A 21,445-nucleotide genomic window follows, 5' to 3' on the forward strand; every position below is an offset into this window, starting at 1 on the left:
GTTCGATGCGCCACATGTCTTTACTGGACATGGCTCAGGTTTTACGTATATATACGCCTGAGGAGTTAGCGTCTGCCGATTGTAGAGGATTGATACTAAACGGTAGAAAGATAGATGAGAATTTTGATACACACGGTGTGTGGAGTCAAATGACAAGCCATCACCGTCTCAAAGGGGGAAATTACTCTTATTTGGATATAGATAGAGCCGAATTAAGAGTGATACATAGGTTTTTAGCTAATTCGATTACACAAAGGGGTAAAAACAAGGAAAAAGTAAATGAACAAGATTTGTTTTACCATATGTGTATTCGAGACCCACAAAGCGCTGTAAGTATACCATATTGTGTGGGTTATTATTTATCAGCTATGGTTCGGGGGATGCGACCACATAGCATAATAGGAGGTGGTATTTTTATTACTTTGATTGGTGAATATCTCGGTGTGGATATAAGTCGGGGGGGATTATTACTAGAAGAGCCGGAACCCCGCGACACTATAGGTTTAAATGTATACCATGGTGCGAAAGTTTTGAAGAGGCGAAATAACGCCGCAGTACGATACCATGGTAGACATCCACAGGTGGAGAGAAACCAGCAGCAAGGTAATGTAGGAGGGGGGAATGAGATGCAAGAAATGCATAGGTTTATAGCTTCTCAGGAATACGAAAATGCTAGACAGAGAGCATTTGAAGATTGGCAAGTTCATCAGAACCAGATCATAGCTCATTGCCAACATATAGGTAGAAACTATATTCCTACACCGAAACCCATCTTCCCTCCTTGGTCTATAGAGATGCAGCCACCATATCCTACGTATGACCCTGCCGAAGCATTCTATAGCACTTATGGTTATGCCTGGAACCCCTATTGGTACCAATATCATCCTTAGTTTACTTATTATTTTTTTTTATTTTGTAATTTGTAATTATTGATACATTTAATATTTTTGTTAATATTGTAATCATTTTTATAATTATGTAACTTTTATTCTTAGATTTTAATAATTTTTGAATGTGGGGTAATATACCAAACTTCAAAAATATGTATATATGTTTGCAGTTTATCTTATGTACACAACAGGGTAAAACAACGCATTTTCAAAGACTGGCATTAAGTTCAGCAAAAGCAACTAATTTTGACGACAAGATGCAAAATATATGTGAAATAACAACAAGACGGAATGAACAAATGATGTGCACCATTTATCATTCAGCAAACAAACGCCAATATATTTGGAAACTTTGGTAAAAATTTAATCATTTTCACACAAATCACCCTCAATAATTTAAATTGTTACTGATTTCTTGCAAATGAGGGCATTGCAAGATCTTAAGTGTGGGAAGGGGTTAAATTCTTTCGGATTTTAAAATTTTTTACTTTATACACTTGGTTACCATTAAAAATACTAGTAAAGCAGTAGTTGTATTAGAATCTAGTGCTCTCTGATAAAAAAGAACAGCCCTAGTCTTATATACTGACTACCCAATTCTAGTAAAATTTTTCAATTAAATGAATTCAAATCATGTTTATACATATTTATGAACGATAAAACTAGGTTTTAACACCGAAATTATTGTTATCTCAGAAAGAACATAAATTAAGAAACAAACTAAAATGTCAAAATTCATTTAAAATGGAATAGAGGACGATAAAAAGGAAAATAAAAAGCCAAGTGTGGGAAAATTTACCAAGTTATTTTAAACATATGTCATATATATCTGTAACAAATAACTGAAAATACTTTTGCTTTAGACTAAACTAAACTGTTTTACCCGATGAAAGAAAAGAAGAGATGGATCTACATGATGAATCAATTCCATCATTAAAAGGAAGTAAAGTCTTCCGAAAAAGAAACGCGCTTCTTGATTTAGGTCATGAAGTTGTCGTCCAGACCAGCTGTAGGTTGACGAAAAATCTAGAAAAGTCATCACTAAAATCAGCAGGAAATCCACGGACCTCAGCATTAAACAGGGTCGCCAAGTGGTCAGATTTATCCTAACCATGAGAAGGATTTATCTCGTACAATGGGGGGGCACCATGCAAATTAGCTGGATAAGACTAATGAATCAGATCCCCAGAAAGGATAATCTCCTTAAAGATTAAAAATCAGCTTTTAAGACTGATATTACTCAATCCTAGAGATTGACCTTAAAGATTGAGAATTACAAACTCATGGAATTCAATGATATCTAAACTCGAGCTTGAACGAGAAAATATTTTGATCAAAATTATAAACCGATTTGTTTTCTGAAAACCCTATTTTCAATGCGTTCATTACCATTGAACGTAAAATCCTAGGAATTCACCTGGAATTCATTAGGTCACCTGAACTAAATCGGGTGTCAACCGTAAGAACGGTGGTTGCATAGTGGTCAAAGACAGGACCTTGTGCCAGACCGAAAAAATTATAAGGGTGAGCTTTACTATTGCTCCTACCAAGGATAGTAATTGCGTCCGACACGTTATAGACCATAATTAAAAGCATGTCAGGGGACATTGCCTTAACAGTTGCTTGTTCAACGCTTTTCTTTACAACCGGACGGTAGTTTACCGAAAGGTAATATACGGGACAAGTAAACTGGACGTGTTGCTTTCCAAATACAAGGTTAGCAAGTGGGTGACACAAAACCGCAAGTTTTGAGCTAAAATTTTCAAATCTGAAACCCACCAAACCCACAAAAATATTTTGCAAACACCGGTAAAGGGTTATTCCGGAAAACTTATCTAGGGTAAAAACTAGATTTCAAAAGATCAAATGTTTTCATAAAGATCCAATTTCCTTAATGGATCTAAATTTTTATAGTCATGAGGGACTGTAAACCATATCGTTACTACCATTGTTTATACCGCCGTATAGAAATCACTGATGTACAAAGTGTGAAGAATAAAAAAGTGATTCTAGTATTTCAAGACAATATTGCTTGAGGACAAGCAACGCTCAAGTGTGGGAATATTTGATAATGCTAAAAACGAACATATATTTCATAGCATTATTCCTCAAGAAAGACAAGCTTTTAGTTGCAATTGTTCTATTTACAAGTGATATTCATTTAAATAATAAAAGGTGAAGACAAAAGACAGATTCGACGAATTGAAGACGCAAACGACCAAAAAGCTCAAAAGTACAAAAGACAATCAAAGAGGTTCCAATTATTGATAAGAAACGTCTCGAAATTACAAGAGTACAAGATTCAAAACGCAAAATACAAAATATAAAATTGTACGCAAGGACGTTCGAAAATCCGGAACCGGGACCAGAGTCAACTCTTAACGCTCGACGCAACGGACTAAAAATTACAAGTTAACTATGCATATAAATATAATATAATATATAATTAATTATATTAATTATATATATATTATATATATATATATATTATAAAACCGTCGGCAGAGAAACTCCAAGGGTGTGAGCTGTAAATACATTCTCCGCGACTCGCGGAATTTGAAGAGGATTTTGCCGCGAGTCGCGGAGCCCCAAAAATCAACTCTGGATATAAAGCAAACCGAATTCTGATCATTTTTCATATTCTATTTCTCTCATCTCTCTATCTATACGATATATATATATATATAATTTATATTTTAATTTTAATTTTAATTATAATTCTAATAATAAGGGTATGTTAGCGAATGTTGTAAGGGTGTAAGTCGAAATTCTGTCCGTGTAACGCTACGCTATTTTTAATCATTGTAAGTTATGTTCAACCTTTTTATATTAATGTCTCGTAGCTAAGTTATTATTATGCTTATTTAAAACGAAGTAATCATGATGTTGGGCTAATTACTAAAATTGGGTAATTGGGCTTTGTACCATAATTGGGGTTTGGACAAAAGAACGACACTTGTGGAAATTAGACTATGGGCTATTAATGGGCTTTATATTTGTTTAACTAAATGAAAGTTTGTTAATGTTAATATAAAGATTTACAATTGGGCGTCCCTATAAATTACCATATACACTCAATCGGACACGATGGGCGGGGTATTTATATGTACGAATAATCGTTCATTTAACCGGACACGGGAATGGATTAATAGCCACTAGAATAATTAAAACAGGGGTGAAATTACATTCAAGGGTAATTGGTGTAATTGTTAACAAAGTAGTAAAACCTTGGTTTACACGCAGTCGATAACCTGGTGTATTCATTAAACAAAGTATTAAAACCTTGTTACAATTCGAATCCCCAATTAGTTGGAATATTTAACTTCGGGTATAAGAATAATTTGATGAGGACACTCGCACTTTATATTTATGACTGATGGACTGTTATGGACAAAAACCAGACGGACATATTAAATAATCCAGGACAAAGGACAATTAACCCATGGGCATAAAACTAAAATCAACACGTCAAACATCATGATTACGGAAGTTTAAATAAGCATAATTCTTTTATTTCATATTTAATTTCCTTTATTTTATATTTAATTGCACTTCTAATTATCGCACTTTTATTTATTGTTATTTAATCGCACTTTTAATTATCGTACTTTTTAATTATCGCAAGTTTATTTTATCGCACTTTTATTATTCGAAATTTCATTATCGTTATTTACTTTACGCTTTAATTTAAGTCTTGTATTTATTTTATATTTTACATTAGGTTTTAACTGCGACTAAAGTCTTAAAATCGACAAACCGGTCATTAAACGGTAAAAACCCCCCTTTATAATAATAATATTACTTATATATATATTTGTATTTTTAATAAAAGTAAACTAATATAGCGTTGAGCTTTGTTTAAAGATTTCCCTGTGGAACGAACCGGACTTACTAAAAACTACACTACTGTACGATTAGGTACACTGCCTATAAGTGTTGTAGCAAGGTTTAAGTATATCCATTCTATAAATAAATAAATATCTTGTGTAAAATTGTATCGTATTTAATAGTATTTCCTGCTAAAATTAATAACTATTTTATATACACCTCGCATAATTTCAATCATCATCATGTATAGTTGTAGTTATTTATTTATTTATTTTTGTTTTATTTATGGAGAAAAGGCAACATCAGAAAATCCAAAAAAAAAAAAAAATTGCAAGTTATGGTTTGTTTATGTTTATTCATTTAAAGTTGTAAATAATCTGATGCGCCACCTAGCTGCAAGAGAATCATGGATCAAGAATTGAACAAAGCTTCAGGGATTCCTCGGTTTTCTAAGTCTGCGACAACATATATTTCAATCAGAGACTTATTATGAACGATTTAGTTATCTACATCCGAGGAGGAGAATTTATCAGATCATCAGATATAGAGAACTTAAATCATTCAGTTCACATCTCAATTAGTAAATTTTACTTCTTTTGTCTGTGGTATGGGATTGTGCCTATTGACCTGGATAGAGGGAATATCTTCTGGAGGATATCTTAGCGTTCCATCACTCAAATATATTTATCACTTCCATCCATCAAACATCATACATCATACGATTTCCGTTTAAGTATGGGGTTTATAGCGGCCGGTATGCGTCTTTTCAAAGTATGCAATAAATTTGAGAATCACAAGGTTATCTGAAACGAAAGGTGTAAGTTTAAGGTAGAAGCTCATGGCTGACAGGGTTCCTAGAAACATCGTGAGATGGTTCTGTTCAATCAAATTGAAAGTACATTGATGTGATAAGAGGACAGTGTCAACATGTTGTGCTCAATTGTTCTACCTGAAACATCGTGCGATCTCAAATGAGGACTGACTTCGTGATCAAAGTCTTACATTGAAAAGTGTTAAGGTAATTAATATAACGTGATCATCGAAGTCTGGGGTGAAAGTTGATAAATGTTTACTGATATATTTGAAAGTTGTTCTGTATATGCTTTATCAAATAAGTTAATGAATGAACTGTGAAAAACATGTCAATGTAGTTCAGTTCTGATCCCCGTATCAAAATATTTAATCAATTTAATATGTCAACTCACAAAAAGATGTGTTATACTTTTTGAAGTGTGATTCATGATAAGCAGTTTTATCTGTTCCTATGTTTAATGAATCTGATGTTAGAAGTTGATTTATTGCAGATCTAAAAGGTTAACTGTTGCTGTCATAATATTTGATAATCATGACACACTGGATCTTGTACAGTAACTTGCTGTGTGTATTTGCATGTGCATGCATATCTGAAATTGTTTGCATTCATAAGATTAGTTGCATGAGCATTTCTGTTTATGGTTTAAGCCAAACAACTCAGTTCTTGGAAAGGTTTACTGTGAAAGGAATCCAATATTTTTCATTAAATTTGAAAACAAGTTGTTTAGAGCTTAAAGGAACAAAGCGTGTTTGATTTATACTGTGAAGATCAGTCCCAGGGGGAGTGAATGTGAAAAAGAAGGTAAAGTTTGAATGCGAAAAGTGTTAAGTTTTTCAAAGCATAGACCACCGGCCGAATGAAATTACCCTCGGCCGAAGGACTAAGACCCTCGACCGAGTGTCTGGACCATCGGGCCGAAGGATTAGACCATTGGCTGATGGTCACTGACAGGGTATAAAAGGACCCCGAGTCCAACGGGTTAGTCACTTTGTGCAAATTGTGTGTTTTTACCTTCGATTATCAAGTTTGAGGAACGAGCTTTTGATTTTAAGTCGTAGATACAGCTTTTTATTGTGATTCTAGCGCCGTTAATGAGGTAATCTAACTCGTTTTCATTCGTTTTTAATTCGTTGATTGTGGGTTCGTAGTTTGATTTTTAAATTGATTATTTTTTGCTCGATATCTGTTGAAATTATTGATATATATATATATATGTTAATCGGCCCCTTTAGCAGCTATTGTGACCAGAAATTGAACCAGAAACAACAGATTGATCGATTTGAACTTTTTACAGAAACAGATCTGATGAACTACCTCCGGCCGATGGTCTCTGACCATCGACCGATGGTGTTTCACACTCGGCCGGATGACCTTTCACTCGGCCGTAGGTCTCTAGGTGATCAGTTTGTTGTTGGATTATAGACCAACTGCCGTAGGTCTAGACCATCGGGCTGATGGTCCAGTCCATCGACTGATGGTCAGCTAATTGGACCGATGGTAAATTTTTAGGTCTAATCTGAATGAATTTTTCTGTTATGCCTATCTAATGCTAGTGCTTGTAGTCTGTATTAGAATGTCAGGTGGTTCCTTTGTTGGGCAATGGATGTTTAACATCGACCGTAGGAGAATTCTAGCTAGAGGGCGACCCATCTTAGTGGAACAAAAGGTCATTGCGACTCGACAGACCTATAGTCCTTGGGAACAGATTGGGTGTCAAGCTTTCTTAGACATCAGGGATTACTTCTGTCCTGAATTACTGTGGGAATTTTATGCCAATGTTGCCTTAGAGGATAGTAAGAAGAAATTTGTGCACTCAGGCCTATTTAACCAATAATATAAGTGCACTATGGAGGAATTCTCAGACCTGTTGAATGTTCCTCACACCGGGGTTAAGATACTGTATCCTAGCAAAGATCTGAGAAAGATCCCCAATAGATTCAGACTATCTGACATAGTTGCAAGGTTATGCAAGCCAGGGAAAGTAGTTAATGCTGGTAGGGTTGAAATTAGTGATGACGAGGTGTCACAACAACATGAGATACACTTGAGAATCATCAAAAGGAATGTGACCTTTAGGAAAGAAGGAGATAATTTGTTGTCTGGTACTGAAGCTATGCTTTTGTATTGCCTGCTAGAAGGTATTTAAGTGAATATGGGCCATTTTCTCATTCATGTGATGAAAGATCTTCTTGAGATGGAAGAACCATTTCCATACGCAGCTTTACTATATACCTTGTTTGAGAAACTTAGTGTAATTCAACATGAGGAAAAGCTAGTGCCAGAGGATTCCATTATGGGATGAATAATTCTGAATTTATGTTTGTGTGTTTGTTTATTTTCAGCTTGGTATGTAATTTGATAATGCTAGTCTGTTAGCATTGATACACTATTCTATGTCTGTAATAATCGTACTTCGGAAAGGGTATTGTGACTTTGGTATCATAGATTGAATGATGTAATATATTCTGTTATGACCACCATGTGATGTCTAAATATGTCATGAGTACTCTGTGCTGATTTGAATTGTGTTTGCAGTTATTTTCATAATGTCAGGTGTTCAAGCTGATCCAGAAAACATTGCACATGAATCCGATACTGAGTCATCGGGAGGTTCATTTTCTATTGATCTTCCAGGATTGAAAGCTAACAGTGGCTCCAATCTCACTGCATGTCTAAATGAGAAAGGTCCTAATGCTGGTAAGTACAAGGGTGTAATCGAGTTTATGAAACGTTCAAGAGTATTTGCAGCTATCTCTATGCCCTGTACGGCATATTACTCACATCAGAGATAGTTCTGGGAACGTGCAAGAGTTGAGACTGTAGATGACAGGAAGGTAATTATGAGTACTGTTTGTGGTCAGGAGATTCAGATTTCTGAAGATACGATTCGAAACACTTTCTTGTTCGAGGATGATGAGAATATGCCGAAGAAGTTGTCAAAGACAAAGATTACTGGATGTGTGTTAAGATGTAAGTATTCTGGTGATATTACGAGAGCAACGATTAAAAGAAGTGGATTCACTCCACCGTATAGATATCTGTCACTTGTTGTGATGAGGTGCTTAAGCCCATTGCAAGGAGGGTTTGATGAACTGAGCAAGATTTATCAAGGAATGTTTGCTGCTTTGGTTTTGAAGGCTGAATTCAATTTCTCACGAGTCATCTTTGATCTACTGGTGGAGAATGTGATGAGCAAGTCATATCTGATTTATCCGAGGTTCTTACAAATTATGATCAATCGTCAAACTGTTAATTTGCCTAGATTGAGGAAAGACGTCATTGAGTTGAAGCATATGACTGATCTTACTTTCAATCGACTGAATCAGATGAAGAGTGCTAATGATGGCAAGCTTGTGTGTCATCTTGCGAAAGAATCTTATCAGTGTCCTCCAGGGAAGAAGTGGAGAAATAAAAATAGCTTATCCGATCGAGAGCCTGATTTTGAGGTAGCGAATAGTGATGAAGAAGTGGAACAACTAGTGAATACTCAAGCTGCTGGTGGGTCAGGTGCTGGTGGATTAGTTGATGAGATTGGCAATGTTAATCCAAATGTTGGTGTTGAAGAAGCTTCGAGGGGATCAAAAAGAAGAATGGTTGAAGATGAGAGTTCTCAGGTTTCAACTAAGCTAAAATTGAAAAGAAGGTTCAAGCTGGTTTATAAAGATGCTGGTGGATCTTCAGCTGGAACTCAACCAGTGACACCGATACCACAGACTCAAGGACAACAAACTTCACAACAACAACAACAACGTCCATCAACGCAACAGTCACCACCCGTGGTTCAACAGGTCTCCCAAGAGACTGTTTCTACTCCTACTCCGGAAGCTCCGATTCATGCTGGAACTGAAGGAGGTGTTAGTTCCTCGACTCTTCGCAATTTGAATGATTTATATGTTCAAGCTATGGCTGATAATTTGAGAATGAGGAACGAAATGGATGAGAAAGTTGAGCAGTTTAAGGAGGAGAATTGTGTTAAGTCTGAAGATGTTACAAGGCTATCGTTGCAAGTTGACCTGTTGCAAAGAAAAGTTGGTGATCAATCGTTGTTATTAACTGATGCGAAACGAGAAGCTTCTCAAGCTAAGGAGTTGGCTGCATCAGCTCTGGCTAAGATGACTGCGTGGGAAGAGAAGTTTGATCTGGTTGAGATGCCTGAGGATGAGACTGATAATCGAATGGTGGAGGCTCCTGGTTCCTCCAAAGCTACAGCACTGTCAGTAATTCCTCTTAAAATTGATTATAGTTTTAGTGATTTCTTTTCTAAACAGGATGAGCTCAAGCATTCTGTTGTTTATGATGAACTAGAAGAGGGAGAGATCCCTCACGACCTCTCTAGAGAAAAGCTGGACGAACTGGTGCGTCTAGAGCAAGAGGAAGCTAAAGCTGCTGACGCACAGTCCGACGATTCTCCATCTGAGGATGATTCTTTTGGCCCTGAGATTACAGAGGATTTTAGTGATAGAGATTTAGATGATTTAATTGAGGATGTTACTCATGAAGATTTTCCTACATATCAAAATGATAAGAATGAGGATCTTCCTGGTTTTGAGGAGTTGTTTAGAACAAATGATGAACTTTTGGATAGAAAGTGTAAAGAGAAAGAACGAACTGAAGTCCTGCCTGAAGGATTTTTGCCAGTCAAATATCACAAGGAAAGAACTGAAAAGTTGGAAGTTTATTGGAGAGATATTTTGAGGATTAGAAAGTATTGTGAGAAACCGAAGCTTGAGCCGAAATATTTGAAGATGATTAATCTGAGAAAGAGTGCGAAAGGAAGAATTCTAGCCTGGGCTTACATTGAAGAATTCAACATGTTTGCAGTTAAGCGAGAATTTGGCGTTGATTATTTCAAACATGGTCACGAATTCAAGTCGCTACCGTACTTTATGCTAATGCAGATTGCCAGGTTGAGAATGTTGTATTGTGGAATGAACGATCGATCTTCGTTGCTGGTGAAGAAGATTCGAATAGCTTTTAATTCAAAGAATTGGAAAGGTTTTAGGCCACAATTTCCTCGGATTAGTTTCAAAGTTAATCCTAGAACTGGTGAATCTCGAAGAATTGTGAAGTACAAGCGGGCAAAGACTATGAAGAAGGTTCCATTGAGGAAATTGCCGCAAAATTGGAGTCAGAGATTCAGATGGTGGTTTTATGATGATCGTTCTGAAGAAGATGTGATTGTTTTGGATAAGGTGAATGAGAATGATATTGAATGCATTCGTGTATTGGATCCGATTTGGTTGAGAAACTGTACCGAGGCTGATATTTTCATGTTGTATTACAACCGTATGCTCTATCGTCGTGAGAACAGTGTACAGGCTGAACAGTATGTGAAAGTAGCTAAGCTGTGCTACTTGAACAACATGGTAATCGATCCGTACGAATGAAGTAAATGATGACTGAAGATTTTTGAAATAGAACTAGGTCTTAGGGGGAGTTTGTTGGTGCATAATCCCGAGTTCTATTATGTAATAAGTTCTATTAGTTTTGTGTTTCGTATTTCAGTCATGTATGAACATCGTCATTAATACTTTGTATTTGAATTGCTTAGTATAATGTCGTGAAATGGTTAAGAGCAGTTGGTTGGCTGCTCAGACCATCGACCGATGGTAGGGACCATCGGTCGAGGGACTCTCACCATCGACCGTAGGTCCCAGACCACCGACTGATGGTCACTGGAATTATATATATATATACGGGTTTTGTGGTTCATTGTTAGGTTACACACCACAAACCCTATTGCCGTCGTATTACTCTGTGTTTACCGTCCCAGGCCAATCCCCAACCGAATACAAGGCTCTAGGCATCGATTATATCAACTATTTGTTGGTTAGATTGATCCCGATAGTTAATCAAGTATTCGACTCACCCTAGTTATCGTTTCCGCCGTTAATCTAGGTTAATACGTTTGATCTAAGGTCCATAGTACGTCTACAAGATTAGAGTATTAATTTCCGAGAGTTCATTTAAAATTCGACCACTAGGTGGTCTCAACCAACACCAGTTTTCTTGAGCCGATGAGTTGATGTATGTGATTCTATCCGCTACTTTTGCATTTTTATTTGATTCGTATAGTCGTCGGAATTGGGAACTAAAGCGCTTGGAACCACACCAAATATCATTACAGAATTTTATTTTGGTTTCATTTATCGTTTGATGAAAGCTTTTTCATTTATATAAAATAACTCACTACTCTAAATTAAATTGTAAAAAGTTTAAATATTTTAATCGAATTTATTGATTAATTAGTGTATGAATTATATGTAGCAAAAATAACATAGTGATAGTGATTGTTAATTAATTCGTTGTAGCGTGTGATGGAAAATTGGATAACAAATTGATCACGTGGACAGGCATGCAGAAACTGCATGTCATACGCGTTTGTGCTGACAAACAGAACGTTGAATACATAAATATAATTAAATTATAATCTAAGCTGAATCTTAAATAAGATATTTTATTTATTTTCAACGCTACTACTCATAGTTACTTGTAATCCACAGTATTAATAAAGTTACAAACAGATCAAAGCTTACTTTTTTATAAAATTATATAAGTATCAAATTATTTGAAATAGATCAAATTTACTTTTTTATAAAATTAAATAGGGAAAATGGCCCGAAAAGTTAACATAAGTTACCCAATTTAACAATCAAGGTAACCCTCAAATCGCATAAGCCCGAAAAGGATTTCAATTTTATTTTTGCTAAAGAAAATGATTGCTTGTTCAAAAATTTTAAAATTGAGGTAATCTTCGTTAAATTCATTAACAATCATTACTTAAAAATACACGATTGGTCCCGGAAGTTTCTTAAAAGATTGCACCAAGAGTCATCTTCATCATCACCATCAACTTCACACTCATCTTCATCCTCTCATCAACATCGTCATCTGTCATCATCTAATCACCACCAGTGGATGCTAATGTCGTTGTCAATGATCTAGATCAACAAAAAAGGGTACCAAAAAGAATGGAGATTAATCAAGAATCCAAACAAAGAATGTAAAACAAAGAGATGTGACAGTGCATCTCTTAATCTCACTTTGTGAATGAGACAAAGATTTTGTGAGATTTTGAAGGTGTAATTACCACCAATCTAATCACCACCATCGTCATCGTCCAAAAATCTTAAACACAAGGAATTAAAGGTTGAGCTACCACCGAATTAAAGGTTGAGCTACCACCAATCTAATGGATATGAACTTCAAATTCAAAAACAGGTCATAACCAACCACCAATCTAATGGATATGAAATTCGAAATTCAAATCTGAGGTTTCTCAACACGAACTGATTATAGAAAAACGTTCCTAAACATCTTCTTAAGCTACGTGATCGATCAATTTCAGTTAACATCAACATATTCGAGCACTTTTGATCCGTGTTCATCGTTAAACCAAAAATATGAAGAGTGATTAGTTTTGGGAGATTCACTACATTTTAGATTGAATTGAGCATAGATATGGAACACGTATCACCTGTTTATGCTACATGAATCATCAAATCGGTTGTAGAAACATCTCTGAATTTTAGATCTCGAAGTCAAATTTTGGAGTTTTCGGTCAACAAATTAATTTGGGTAATTCTTTAATTTTCAGGTTTGGGAAAAAGATTTGTAACAACTTACATGAATGTGATGACCCGGAAATTTCTGACCAAATTTAAACTTAATCTTTAACGTTTTCGACACGATAAGTAAAGTCTGTAATGTTGAGTTTCAAAGTTTTGGAACTATATTCATGTAACTAATTATTCTTTTACTGTTCTCGTAGATTCACGAACAATATATATAACTTAATGTGCATATATATATATATATATATATATATATATATATATATATATATATATATATATATATATATATATATATATATATATATATATATATATATATATATATATATGTATATATATATATATATATATATATGTATATATATATATATATATATATATATGATTTCAAGTTATTTAGTAAACGATAGTAACATTCGATTATTGATTCGATTGATATTTAGATAAGTTAACTAAAACGTTTAAGATGAACCAGTAAAACACTAATTTGCTACAATATTTTCGAATTGCTACAGTACCCGAAAAGCTACACTGTTTTCGAAAATCACTATTTGCTACAGTAAAAAATAACTTTGCTAAAGTAACTTTGCTACAGTAAAACACTATTTCAAAATGAAAATGTATATATGTATATGTATATACTACGAGACGATGATTTATAGAAGCAAATGACCAAAACACTTAATTGATTAAAGCTACACTTCGAGTGACATAGTTATGGATAATTTAAGTCTATATTTTGACAAAGGTACGAGTCACGAAACTAAAAATGCAAGTTTTCTCAGCGTACGAAAGGACGTTCGAAAAACCGGAACCGGGACATAAGTCGCGTGATGACGTACGACTTATCGGAACAAAAATTACAAGTCAACTATGCACGTGAATTTAATATAATATATAATTAATTATATAAATTATATATTATAAATATAATTAATAAATATGTCGACAAACGTAGGACAAAAACATTTGTGAGCTGTCATACCTTCCCATGCGATCGCATGGGAAATGGCTTGGGAAGCCATGCGATCGCATGGCACCCTTTTGCTGGCCACATCTATAAATTCGCGATTTCTGTTTCTGATTCATTCATATATCCATCTCTCGACTCTCTCTAAATATATATATATATATATATATATATATATATATATATATATATATATATATATATATATATATATATATTATTATTATTATTATTATTATTATTATTAATCTTATTAGTGTTATTATTATTACGATACAAAAATAATAATATACATAAAATATTACGACGGAGTGATGTCCAAATGATTTCAAAACGAGTTTTTGAGCAAGCTAGAGCCAAGGAAATTATGGGCTATTGCCATGGAGGTTATGGGTAATGTTCATGGGTAATATTCGCAAGTCAAACCTAGTGTTTATCATCTCCGTTACGTCTACGTACTTTCCTGCAATATTGAATCACAATATTGATACGTGAGCATTCATATCTTAATTTTTTTTATATTAATAGTGTATACATGTCTAGTGCTCGAGTATATATGTTTATGCATGCTTTTATGCTAAATTTCGTCGTTAGATAGTTTATGATGAATCACGAATTAAATACATATATTACTGATAAAAGGTATATGATATGCATGTCGTTGGAAAGCTGGCGAAAAATCAATAACTTTTCATTTAGAAACCGCGTAATTTCGGTGAACGAATTAAAAGTTATGATCAACTGAATTATGATTAACGTTAATTAAAATTGCTTTTGAATCTGCAATTGATATTTAAACAACTTGTTAATAAGATTGATAAAGTGAATTTTTGAATATTACCAGCCGAGTAAATGAATCCTTATATAGGACATGTCTCGTTTTGTTAAACAACTGTCAAAATTGACTTTTTGAAACAACTTTGGATAACTTTTGTATGTCGATCTCGAGCATTAGGATTGTGATACACTATGACCTGACCTAGCTTGATAGACATTTATTGACCCAACATATGTTCTCTAGGTTGAGATCTATGGTTATTTGGGTATTCCGAGTTTCGGTCACATTTTGGTGAACTACTTTATATGCTGCTAAGGTGAGTTTCATTTGCTCCCTTTTTAAATTGCGTTTGCAATCTATATTTTTGGGCTGAGAATACATGCACTTTATTTTAAACACAATGGACACAAGTACATACTAAATTCTATACTGAGTTTGAACCGAAAATCCCTTAGCTTTGGTAACTAGTAACTGCCGGTTATAAGAACTGGTGGGCGCGAGTAGTAGTATATGGATCTATAGGGCTTGATATCCCCATCCGAGCTAGAGCACTAGCCTTTTAATGGACGTATGCTATTTGAGAAGCGTACACGTTGGTTTGCGTGTATTATTAAGATGATTATACAAAGGGTATAAATTATATATACCTTAAGTTTAGTTATCAGGGTGCTCAATTTCGTAGAATATTTTGATAAACGTTTCTGGATGAAACAACTGAAATCTTGTGATCCACCTTTATGTACAGATTATGCAAAACAGTAAAACTATGAACTCACCAACCTTTGTGTTGACACTTGTTAACATGTTTATTCTCAGGTTCCCTAGAAGTCTTCCGCTGTTTGCTTATATGTTAGACAAGCTATGTGCATGGAGTCTTACATGACATATTTTTCAAGGAAACGTTGCATTCACCAAATCATCACCATGTATCTTATTTTGACTGCATTGTCAACGGAAGTACTATTGTAAACTATTATTTACGGTGATTGTCTTTATGTAGAAATCATCAGATGTCGAAAACCTTTGATTTAAATATTCATTTATAGTGTGCCTTTTCAAAAGAATGCAATGTTTACAAAACGTATCATATAGAGGTCAAATACCTCGCAATGAAATCGATGAATGACGTGTTCGTCCATATGGATTTGGAGCGATCGTCACAATGAAGGAATCGAAGCCTAACAACAACTAGATCTAAAAGTCAAATTTCATGTTCATCTTCCTACAAGGATCTGGGCAAAAATAAAGTTTTATTAATTTTATACATAAGCCCATACACATGTTGTTTTGGTCATTTGATCTTCATAAATATTGTATTTTTTTAATAAGGACTAGTGGTGCAATCTTTTAAGAAACTTCAGGGACCAATCGTGTATTTTTAACTAACGATTATTAATGAATTTGACGAAGATTACCTCAATTTTAAAATTTTTGAACACGTAATCCTTTTCTTGAGCAAAAATAAAATTGAAATCCTTTTCGCCCTTATGCGATTTGAGAATTACCATGATTGTCAAATTGGGTAACTTATGTTACCTTTTCGGGTCATTTGCCCAATTAAATAATATAAAGGTGTGTTTTGATGAAACTAGCTGGACCTGGAGCTTGATCTTACGAGCTGGAGCTGGAGCTTATTTTTGAAGCTAGTAGCTGGAACTATATAAATAAGTGTTTGGTAAACTAGTTGTAACTTATTTTTCAATTCATAAGCTCTATTTTTTTCATAAGCTACTACAAGTACCTTATTTTTTAAGAGCTTATGATTTTAATAAGCTCTACTTTTTTTGTTCACCAAACAAAGATTATGACTTGGAGCTTATTAATCATAAGCTCAAGCTCCTAGAAGCTCTTATAAGCTCCGACAAGCTAGCGTGCCAAACATAACCTTATGTATCACATTATTTGAACAATTTAACGTGATGATTAACGACAGGATCAGGATATCAACAATTTTAAATGTTAAAAAAGAAAGTGTGTAACACTAGAGCAGACATCGCCACACACATCCTATTTCATGTGGGGGACTAGCTCTTATCACGTACCCGGCCATGACAAATATATCATAAGTATGTTTTATTACATTAATCATATTTAATTAATTATTTAGATCTGGCGTTTTCATCATGTAGAGCGTAACCTGAGTTAAGACACGTGAATCGCAGAATTGGTTTGGTTTTTGATTGACTTTTTGTTGTATAGCACAATGAGAGTTTAAATAAGTCGTTAGCAGCAAAATATCCTGATTAGCGAGGCCTATCGGCCCATAGTTATCAATGTAATCATGGGCCTGCGCTTCTTTTTGATCCAGCGTTCATAATGGGCTACTGCAAATTTAAATTTATGACCCTTTACATCTACCGTATGATAAAGATAAAAGTTTTGTACATTACAATTTAATATAGGAAAATTGTTCAAAATACACTTTTTTTAAGGTTTCAAACAAAATACACTTTTTTTTTTAAAAAATGTCTTTTTACACCATTCGGTAGACGGGATTTCTGTCTACCACCTTTATCTGTCGTCTACTACCATTTTTACAAAGTAGTCGACGGTGAGATAAAGGTGGTAGACAGAATTTACAAAGTAGTCGACTGTCTACTGCCTTGTTGTTGCTGTCTACTGCCTTGTAGACACTAACAAGGCAGTAGACAGCAACAACACGGCAGTAGACTGTAACAACAAGGCAGTAGACAGTTGACTACTTTGTAAATGTATGTCTACTGTTTTGTTCTCACTGTCTACCAACCTTGCAGAAAACTGCCAGTAGACGGGAATTCTGTCTACCACCTTTATCTCACCGCCGACTACTTTGTAAAAAATGGTAGTAGACGACAGATAAATGTGGTAGACAGAAATCTCGTCTACTGAATGGTGTAAAAAGACAATTTTTTAAAAAAAAAATGTATTTTGTTTGAAGCCTTAAAAAAAAGTGTATTTTGATCAATTTCCCTTTAATATATTGACATCTTAGTAAATGAAACATTATTTAGTAGGTCTTTATGGTTTATTCATTTAATTGATATTTGATGTATAGAAAATAAACTACCAACTTCAAATATTTACTAAAAAGTTTCTGAAATTACAATTTTATTCTTTTTATATAAAGAAGTTAGTAAAATATTTACTCATAATTCACTTACTTTGTTTTAGATTCTATTTAATTTGAATAAAATATTCTTATAAAAACATAATTAAATATTGGAAAAGAAATTAAAAAATGAGAAGAAAAAATAACGTGGATGGTCTCGACGGTTTACGGCTTTACGCTAGACTACACGTTATGTCCTCGTAATTTTTTTTGAGGTCAATGAATACTGTACTTTCAAATTGTAGCATGGGTGGTACCCTTCTCGACGTTAGTGTTAGACTAGTTATATGTTAGCCCATGTATTTCTATTGTTTAGACTTGGTACATTAGTCATTGCTAGGGTTTAGTCTATATATAGACATGGTCTATGTACGTTAGAAAGTCCCGTTAAGCCTAGTCATAGGTGAAACACGTGATGAGTAATTTAGTCCTTTTATTCCACTTTCTCATTTAAAATATTGGTAAATTGAACTCATTTCATTGATCATGATCACCATGAAGACCCGTACTTTTGACTTCCACTCACAAAATTGTGCATTTAGATGCATCAAACTTCACCTTTGCTGTAATCAGGGTTACCAAATGGTTTAAACGAGCAATAAAAGCCCGTGTGTCGTCGTTGCGGAAAATTTATCTCGAACACTTTTTCAGTAGTTTATAATTACATCACGTAGATTGATACTAACCTCAAAAGTATATATAAAGAGTAAAATAATATTTTTAAAAGACTATGGCAAATGATTTCGCTCTACATCATTTAGACGATTGGTACAAACATTTTAATAAAAAATAATATATATATATATATATATATATATATATATATATATATATATATATATATATATATATATATATATATATATATATATATATATAATATTAATAAAATAGCATTAATAAACTAATATTAATATAAGTAACTATTAATATAACAATATTAACTTGCTCTTTATGGCCTTTTGGCTAATAGAATAATATATAGAAATAAAGCAATATTAATATAATTAAACTATTAGTAATATAATAATATTAAGTTATTATTTATGGCCTTTTGGCTAGTAGAATAATACTAAGACCACTCTTTATGAGAGCATTATTCGTATCTACCCGTTTATTACCCGCATAATGCCATAGTCACCAATTCATTATAGCATTAGTTTTAGCGCTTTCACCGTGAATTTAACGAGTACTTCTTAATTCATTGTAGGCATTAGTGAAGTCTACTAGTACCTTTTTGTAATCAAATACCCCATCGAACATATGTACAAGCATTAATGCATATTGTAGAAGTTGTGATGTGGTCCAGCGGTTGGTGACCTGTCTCTTTTAGGTTAGGTCAGTAGTTCAACCTCTGTTGAGTACATATCAACCCACAATTTCTTTAATGACAGTTAAGAGGAAGATGTTTTAGCTATGATATGCAGTGTTTAGTTATAGGATTTTATGAGTTTGTTATATGATTGGGGTGTTGATGTGACACTGATCTGCATGGTTAAGAAGATAAATAGTTTAGTCACGATAGAGATTCACCTAATAGAATTACTCCATATATAGGAATGAGAAACGGGAAATGTAAAGGACGAAATTATCCCTCATATATGTTGCAGATGACTAGGCTTACTGGCACTTTCAAACGTTCGTTTGAGAGGGGACCATCCATGCGGCAATTTGAAAGTATTATCGACGTCAAAAAAAAAAAAAAAACGCGGGAACAGAGCACGTAAGTAAATTAGCGTAAAATAGATTGACTACCCACTTAATATTTTCAAGTGAGAAAGCCAAAAGTATCAGAAACTAGTGACAGTGATCTAATGTTTAAAGTCAACTTGGGAAATGCAATGGTGGGAATTGTTGACGGATGTGTGTTTCTCTAGGTAACCCACTTTATTTTCAACACATCCAAACAAATTTCACAACTTCAAACACTCTTTCAATATTTAATTCAAAATTTAATAAATAAAAATATAAGTCTTGCTGGTGAAAAAAAATTATAGAAAAAAGCAAGAATAAACCAAAATTCACGTTGTTGACTAAACCCAAAGTGACATGAAAACTTCACATATAATTAAAGAACACGTTATATATATAAGTTGAAAAAACTAAAAAAAAATTCAAAAAGTATGAGTCAAAAATCAAACTCAAACCAATACCGAAAAGATGTAGACAAACCTCAAGCTTGACCCGGAACTTAATAATGTTATGGATGAAAGCCCCACTTTCACTATGCTTGGAATATTTTGGCAGTTTATTTTGACTTTTTGTCCACTAATAAATATTTTTTGCGTCTGTATAATATACCATAAAATAAAAATTTTTACTCACTCCGTCCCTATATTATTGTCCATTATTCTATTTTGGGATGTCTCAAATTAATTGTTCACTTCCATAAATAGAAAGGAAAGAAGATATTTCATTGGTGGATCTGGAGAGAGAAGATATTTCATTGGTGGAGAAATGAAGTTAGTGGCATTTTCTAAAACTGTGTATTTTTTGTCTGGTGACAATAAATATGGAACGGAGGGAGTATTAAATTTAAGATATCTTTGATAAAACTAATTTTATCCTAGATGTTTATGTTAATGTTAAGTTTATCTGAATTTAGTTAGTTAATAAATGATAGAGTAATATTTTTTTGGGTTGCCTACTACATTGACGGCCAGTTGTTCAAACTACTCTGTATTATACACAAGTACATGAGTTTGACAAATACCTACTGTACTTGAGAAGGTTATGATTATACTTGGCAATTGAGACTCATACTCTCAAATTTGAGTCAATTGGGTCAAGTTTTCAGGTGGTCTTGAAAAAAATTAGGCTTAGCAATGTAAAACAAAACTTAAAAAAAAGATTCAAATGACTTTCTCTCCAACCTATTGAGTCCTATACAAAAAAATAAAGGAATAGGTCTAATGGGTATCAATACTCAAAAAACAATAAATAGAAATGGGTCTAAGGGGTTTTGTGAATGGGTCGAGCATAAAAAGTTTCATCCATCAAAAATTTATGAAAACATACATGGTTATATCATTGATTATGTATATTATACCTGGCAATTGAGACCCAAACACTCAAATTTGGGTCAAATGGGTCAAGCTTTCGGGTCAATTGGATCTTGAGAAAAATTAGGCCTAACAATGTAAATCAAAACTTAAAAAAAGATTCAAATGGGTTTCTCTCAAACTTATTGAGTCCTATACAAAAAATGAATGAACGGGTCTAATGGGTATCAATACTCAAAGATCAATAAATAGAAATAAGTCTAATGGATTTTGTAAATGGGTCAAATGGGTCAAGCATAACAAGTTTCATCCGTCAAAAATTTATAAAGCATTCATGTTTATATAATTTATTATGTATATTAATTAATGTTTCTTATGTATATTTAATAAATAATAATAACTAAAATAATGTTATAAATGTAAAAAAAGTGATGTAACCCGTTTGACCCATTTGACTCAATTGACCTGTGACCCGTTTCGACCCGTTACCCAAATCGA

The sequence above is a fragment of the Rutidosis leptorrhynchoides genome, chromosome 6 (assembly GCF_046630445.1).
Source record: "Rutidosis leptorrhynchoides isolate AG116_Rl617_1_P2 chromosome 6, CSIRO_AGI_Rlap_v1, whole genome shotgun sequence".
NCBI lineage: Eukaryota > Viridiplantae > Streptophyta > Magnoliopsida > Asterales > Asteraceae > Rutidosis > Rutidosis leptorrhynchoides.